The sequence below is a fragment of the Equus przewalskii genome, chromosome 1, assembly GCF_037783145.1.
Source record: "Equus przewalskii isolate Varuska chromosome 1, EquPr2, whole genome shotgun sequence".
Taxonomy (NCBI): domain Eukaryota; kingdom Metazoa; phylum Chordata; class Mammalia; order Perissodactyla; family Equidae; genus Equus; species Equus przewalskii.
In genome coordinates, this window is record NC_091831.1 from 3552533 (window position 1) to 3560162 (window position 7630).

The window sequence follows — 7630 nt, forward strand, 5'->3', positions numbered from 1 at the left end:
CCAAAAATAAAAACCACATAAAATATTGATTGGATTTGTGCTGAATTTACTGATTAATTGCAGGATAATTGACAGCTTTACAGTATTGAGACTTGTCACCCAGAGAAACAGTACATTTTATATGATAAACACTTTTTATGTGTGTATCTGAGGGTTTCCTTTTTTGTGTGTGTGAGGAAGATGGGTCCTGAGCTAACGTCTGTTCCAAATCTTCCTCTATTATATGTGAGATGCTGCCACAGCATGGCTTGATGAGCCATGCTAGGTCTGCGCCCAGGATCTGAACCTGTGAACCCTGGCTGCCAAAGCAGAGCACACAAACTTAACCACTATGCCACCTGGCTGACCGCAAGGGTTTTTTTTTCTTCTTTGTTTTTGCTTTGTTAGTGTAGGTCTTGCACTTTAAGCTCAATCCTAGGTAATCTTTTTTCTGTTACGTTTCTGATTATTAACTGTCATACCAGATCATTTCCTGAAAATTTGCTGTTTAAAACTCAATAGTGCATTTTTTCCCAAAATGCAAAGGAAAGGAAGCTGCTCTTTACTGAGCCACTCTGTATGTCAGACACTCTACTGAATTATCATATTAAACCCTCAGAAGCCTTTTGAGAGAAGAATTATCCTCACTGTACTAATAAGGATAGAGGCTCAGCAAGGTCCCTTGTCCACGGCCAGACCCTAGGGCCAAACCAGGCCTCCTGAACCCCAGCCTCTGCCCCTCCAGACCTGCACTCCTCAAACCACACATGGCTCACGGGCGAGGGTCTTGTTAAAATGCAGACTCTCTAGGTCTGGGGCAGGGCCCAGGATTCTGCACTTTGAATAAGATGCGGCCAACCACACTCTGAGAATCGGGGTGTGCCGAGTCATTTAGGATTTGCTAAAATGGGACCTTTGCAGAGGTGCAGGCAATTCCCTGATTCTAGTGTGGAAAGCATTTCCGGTTTTCTGGAATAATTTAAACAGTTTACTTTGCCAGCCTAGGAAGCCCCTAAACTTGGCATCCACCACCTGAAGTAGTGACGTGTGGTGGGTCACAGGGTCTGGGGTTGGCGCCTGCCTGGGACTCCCCTGCTGCTTGCTCACTCTGACCTGTGTCTCAGCTTCCTCATCTGTAAAATGTGAGTAATGACATTCACTCCTCCACCTCGTGACTCACCGTGAGCAGACAATGATGGAGCAATGCATTTGAGGTGCTGAGAATGGGGCCTGACAATAGTGATCATTACTGTTATTGCACATACGTGGGCAAGGCCTCAGAGCCCATCCAGCCCAATGTCCAGGGTCACAGGATGTCAGTGACAGAGGAGGTTAAAGGTGGGTACCCTGCCCCTGTCTTGAAGCCCCTCCTCCACGGTCACAGGCTGCACAGAGAGCACTATCCCAGGCCGCATCCCAAAGTGGGCAGCCCCTTAACTCATGCCTAGTATTCTTGGTTTTCATATGTATTTGGAAGCACCTTTAGAAACTTCTGGGCCATCAGTTACTTGCAAATATGTAGGCGTATTTGGTGAGGGTTTCTGGCCGTCATCTCACGTGGTCTCTGTTGTTCTCTGACACTCTGGCAGGAAGGCAGGGCTGGCTAGTGCCAACTTAGAAGGCCTCAGAGCGGGGAGTCGGGGGACGTTGTTTGTTGGGGACAGAGTTTCAGCTGGGGAGGATGGAAAAGTTCTGGAGATGGATGGTGGTGATGGTGGCGCAACAGTGTGAACATACTGAATGCCACTGAAAGGTACACTTAAAAATGGTTAAAGTGGTCAATTTATGTCATGTGTATTTACCACAATAAAAAAAATCAAATCAAGACTTACAGCAACTCAGTCCTTCTCTTTCTCTGTGAGAACCGGTGGCGTTTCTTGTCCTTGTTCCCTGTGACTCACCACCATGGACAGTCCCAATGCTAATCGCTCCTTTTCCACTTCTTCCAGCCACTGGAGACCCTGCGATAATTTGGGGACACAGACAAGCCCCTCCTGCCCTGGATTCTATGGGCAAATGGTCACAGAGGCTGGCGATGACCCTTTGACCCCCACGTTTGGAGGAACAGCGCCCTGACAAGCCTCTGGATGGCTCCATTCCTCCTGGCCATGCTGAGGCCTCCTGGGGGATTGGCGGTGCTCCCAGCCTCCTGCCGTAATTGCCAGAGGGCAGAGGCAGTGGACAGGGATGCACGGCGATGACCGTGTTAAGTTCATTTACTAGTCAGTGCTGCAGGGGAGGGTCTCGGCGGCAGCAGCCTGCATAGATTTTGTTGGCCTTTCCCTCCATCACATGCAGGGATGGCAAAGCTGATGGAGAAAATAAAGGAAGGTGAGAAGAAAGAAGCCCACTCTGCTTGAAGCTCTGAGCTCTACCGTAAACTTCTGCTCAGAGTCTTCCTCGGCCGGCCACCTGATGTCCTTTCATCTTGGACCCGCCTGGACCCTGCTGCAGCTTAGATCTAGTGTAAGTAAGCGTCTGTCTCAAGAACTCGGCAGTAGTGCCCTCCAGGTGACCATCGGGAAGGGGTTGGTCAGCATCAGTCACAAAATCAGTTCCTTAGTGTCTAGTCCCTCTGTGGACAAACAGCGAGGTGTGGATCCAGGATGGCAATTACTTTTGATCTCCCTTGCCAGCTCCCGAGCCATTGGAACACTGGGCCAGTTGGATAGAAAGGCCGTGCACATCCCATAACCGGGTGACAGGTACCTGGGTCCCACAGTCCCACAGTGACTGATGGGGACAGAATGCAGAGGCTGGGTTTGTGTCTCCTGGCTCTCCCAGACTCAGCCTGGGTTTCTGTCTGACCATCGGTTTCCTCTGCTGTATTTTGGGGCTAACATCTCCTTGTAGAGTCATTGTAACAATGATTAGCCACCTTAGAAGGCATGCCCGCTGTGCCAGGAGTCAAGGCTCGACATAAGGTAGCTGCTGCTTCTGAGCCTGTGCGTGCTTCTCCAGGCGCTCCCCTCATCCTGCTCGTGACAGCGCTCTTGCTTCTTATCTCATGGTAAAGATGAGAGCTGGAAGCTGTGGAGGCCAGGGGAGCAGCCCTTCCTTCTGGAACAAGAGCCCAAGCACCCGGATTTCCTGCTCAGGTCAGTCAGGGTTAATTGCGCTTTTGCTAAATACACACTGACTTTTTAGTCCAAATTCAGGACAGACGAGGTTTCTTTACTGACATCTAAATTTACTTATGTGAAGATAATTACACAAAACAAACTTAGCTCACAATTAGTTATGATCTTTATTAAAAAAGAATAAAATTACAAGAAAAGATGCAATCGTCAACCACAAATGTGTATCTCAATTAAAGTGATCTTTTTGGCCACTCTTCTGGAGAGGCCCGCTTACTCAGGTTTCAAGAAAGCCGGTTCAATGATCTAATCTTTTCAAACAGTCTTGATGAGCCTCTTAGTAATTAATTTGAATTAGCAGAAGAAATGTAATCTCAGGGGTCATAAATAAACGCCTTTTCCAATCCCTAAAAGTGTTGATCATCAAAAATGACCTGTGGCCATTTGTGTGTCTTAGGAGAAGTGTCAATTCAAGTCCTTAGCCACCCCCCCACCCTTTTTTTTAAAGACTGGCCCTGAGCTAACATCTGTTGTCAATCTTTTTTTTTCTTCTTCTTCTCCCCAAAGTCCCCCAGTACATAGTTGTATATTCTAGTTGTAGGTCCTTCTAGTTGTGCTGTGTGGGACGCCACCTCAGCATGGCCTGATGAGTGATGCTAGGTCCACGCCCAGGATCTGAACCAGCAAATCTCTGGGCCACCGAAGCAGAGTACACCAACTTAACCACTCAGCCACAGGGCTGGCCCCTTCAGCCCATTTTTAAGCAAGTTATTAGTTTTTTGCTCTTGAGTTATAGGAGTCCCTTATATATTTTGGAAACTAACCTCTTATCAGATATATGATTTGCAAATATTTTCGCCCATTCCATAGGTTGCCTTTTCACTCTCTTGATGGTTTCCTTTGCTGTGCAGAAACTTTGCAGTTTGATGTAGTCCCACCTGTTTGTTTTTGCTTTTGTCGCCTGTGCTTTTGGTGTCATATCCAGGCCATACTATATCATTGCTAAGACCAACGTCATGAAGGTTTTCTCCTGTGGTTTGTTGTAGGAGTTTTACAGTTTCAGGTCTTACATTTAAGTCTCTAATCCATTTTAAGTTGATTTTTGTGTGTGGTGTAAGATAAGGGTCTAGTTTCACTCTTTTGCATGTGAATATCCAGTTTTCTTAACACCGTTTGTTGAAGAGACTATCCTTTCCACAGTATGTATTCTTGGCACCCTTGTCATGTATGCATGAATTTATTTCTGGGCTCTCTACTCTGTTCCATTACTCTGTCTATCTGTCTTCATACCAGTGCATACTCTTTTAATTACTGTAGCTTTGTAATATATTTTGAAATCAAGAAGTATGATGCTTTCAACAGGTATATGAAAAGATGTTCAACATCACTAATCAAGAGGGATATGCAAATCAAAACCACGGTGAAGTATCACTTCACACCTGTTTTGATGGCTGTTACCAGAAAATCAGGATATGAGCACTCCTGTGTTCGTTGCAACACTATTCACAATAGCCAAGATACGGGAACAATCTAAATGTCCATTGACTGATAAACGGATAAAGAAAATGTGATATATACACACAATGGAATATTATTCAGCCTTAAAAAAGAAAGAAATCTGTATTATGCGACAACATGGATGAACCTGGAGGACATTAAGCTGTGTGAAATAAACCAGCCACAGAAGAACAAATGCTGCCTGATTCCATTCACATGAGGTCTCTAAAATAGTCAAACTCATAGGAGCAAAGAATGCAGTCGTGGTTGCCACTGGGGGCTGGGGGAGGGGACATGGGGAGATGCTGCTCAGTGGGTATAGTTTCTGTTGTGCAAGATGAGTAAGCTGGAGAGCTCTGCGTACAGCATAGTGCCCACGGTTAGCAGTACTGTGTTGGACACTTAAAAATCCAGGAGGCAAGAGCTCATGTTAAGTGCTTTTCCCACGATAAAATTTTTTTTTAAAAAGACCCATTGCCAGCAGTGGCACTTGGGCAGGAGGGTCACACTCGCTCTCGGCCTTTCCATTTGGTTCAGATACTGCCTCTGCCCCAGGAGAATCCTCCATCCCATGGTCACCGCTGAAGGACCTTTTCTCCCTCTCTGGGGCCAGCAGCTTCTCCTTGAACTCGAGGCTGGGGGCAGCATCCTGCCAACACAGCAGGAGGGGGCTTTTCACAAAGCCCCTTTGTCCCTCCAGATGGTTCCACTTAGACCGCGGTTTCACTGGCATCCGGGGTAATTGATAGATGCACTCGAGACCCGTGGTCCGAAAGTTCAGGCTCTGGAGAAGCCCACGTTGGCTGCTGTCCCTGTCCAGACGGCAGAGCTGCCCACAGCTTGCCATTTGTCCCCTCCATTCTCATGTTCAACAGCAAAATCCTGACACAAGTGGAAATACTCCTGAGGGGCCCTGTCGGGCTCTGGACCTTATTCTGGAAAACACCACCATGGAGGCAGAGGCCAGAACTGGAATATCTGACTGAGTGTCCATGGAAACCTCATGAACAACAGTTAGAATCTCAACAGCTTACAAAGGTCCCGCAGCCGCTGAGCATCATTTTCTTCTCTCATGCTCTGCATCATTCTTAGAAAGTTTGGGTCTTAACATAGCAAAAAAACCATATTAACACAATTTGTATAAATGTGTAAGAGTATACAATTTGTCCTCAGATGTGGTATTCAGATTCAATGGCAAATGTTTTCTGTACAAATTGTCCCCACCAATGTGCGACTGACATAGGCAGACATGTTTGGAAACATTCTTTTTTTTTTTTTCTTTTTCAAAGATTGGCACCTGGGCTAACAACTGTTGCCAATCTTTTTTTTTTTTCTGCTTTATCTCCCCAAATCCCCCCTGTACACAGTTGTATATCTTAGTTGCACATCCTTCTAATTGTGGGATGTGGGACGCCGCCTCAACGTGCCATGTCCGTGCCCAGGATCCGAACCCTGGGCCGCCACAGCGGAGCTTGTGAACTTAACCACTCGGCCACGGAGCCGGCCCCTTGGAAACATTCTTAGAACGTGTATTTTTCTCCTCAGAGTTAGTGCAAGAATTTTGAAATGCTCTACTAATAGTTTACTTATCCACGAGGCTATTGGGGCTCACAATAGAGCAATAAGGATGATTTGGCCACTGGTCTGATGCACAGGCATCCCCGTCTGAGCTCTTACTTTCATCCCATATTCTTATCAGAACACTCCCCATATTGGCCCAGGCAGTGGTGTCTGTGATGAGATGGACGTAGTGGACTGTGATAGCATGCCAGAGGGCCGGTCACTGTGGGGCTGGCGCCTGCCTGAACAACCTCTTGGCAGCCAGGCCAGGCCTGAGACTCGGGCTCCATCTTGCCTTGCCTGGCCACTCCCTTGGGGCCAGCTGTCTCCCTCCACTAGCTATCACAGGGAGCCCCTGAATATCAGGGGGATTATGTGGCTTCTGCTCCCACCACCCACTTGGCAGCCTTCTGCAGAGCATCACCTATGGTGGTCAGAATCAGTCCCCAGGACCAGACAGCCCAGGACTGACGACTGACTGGTGTGGGATCCACAGACCCCCAGTCCCTCGCCTCCAGGTGCTCAGCCTGCGGAGCAGCTCCTGCTCCAAGCTCCCTGTGGGGTCAGGCCAGACGTCTCCTGCAGCGCCTTGGGCCAGCTTCTTCCTGTCCTGCCCCCCAAACCCCCAGGTTTCTCCAGAGGGTCTCATTCACTCTCACTGGCACAGGAGCCCCCGCTGACCCAGGACAGAGCGCGTTCTGTAGGGACCGGAAGGATGCTGGTGGCAGGTGAGGAGGGGTGGGGAGAGGGGACGAGGCTCTGGTGATGAACTTGAGCTGAAACTGTCGTGATTTACTAGTTGGAAAATTGAAGGCAAATATGACCAAGTGTCACTGGTTAATTCTGGTGAGAACGTGGATGTTTGTTATATATTGTAATTTCTTTTTTTGTATTTAAAATGTTCTTTCGAAAATAAACTTTGAATAAAGGAGCAAATCGGCTGAGCAGTGCCTCTTAAGATCTGTAATCGCAGCCACCCCTGGCTCTGTCCATGCACTTCCTAAACGCTTCGCAGCTTAAGCAGCTCCGGGGAGCCCCCCACAGCTCCCGGGGCAGGGAGGGTCTTCTGCTTCAGAGACCAGGAAGTCAGGTGACCGGCCGAGGCCACACGGCTGGCCAGCCCGGGAGCAGGGCTTGGTTGCGGGCCGAGGGCTGCAGAGCTGGTGCCCTGTTTAGACACCGATTTGGGTGCCACATGGTCTCTCTGTTTGAAACAGTCTCTTAGAATAATTTTGTAAATGGACTCTGAGCGCTCACTCATGTTTCTGTGGTTGCGTATGTGAAATTAATTCATGTCCCGTGTCTTATTTGAAATGTCATGTGTAGATTTTCAAGTGTCTTTTAAAAACATTCTCTCTTAAAGCCTTACTATGGTTACACTTTATTTTCTTATCCATTTGCCTTTATTTGTGGCAGAAGTGATTTTTATATTTCAGTGATGATGACAAGGTCACTGTGCTGTTGCCCGCATCCAGTCACACTGGCTCTGCTGTCAGCCGGTCAGCCTAGGACCCCCG

At 47.8% G+C, this 7630-nt stretch overlaps 1 long non-coding RNA gene across 1 annotated transcript; it reads left to right on the forward strand.

The window, feature by feature from the left end:
* Window positions 1–2940: 2940 nt before the first annotated feature.
* Window positions 2941–4749, forward strand: LOC139074085 (uncharacterized). Its single transcript, XR_011523469.1, has 2 exons — window positions 2941–3077; window positions 4419–4749. It is a non-coding gene; the product is annotated as an uncharacterized lncRNA (long non-coding RNA).
* The last annotated feature ends 2881 nt before the right edge of the window (window positions 4750–7630 follow it).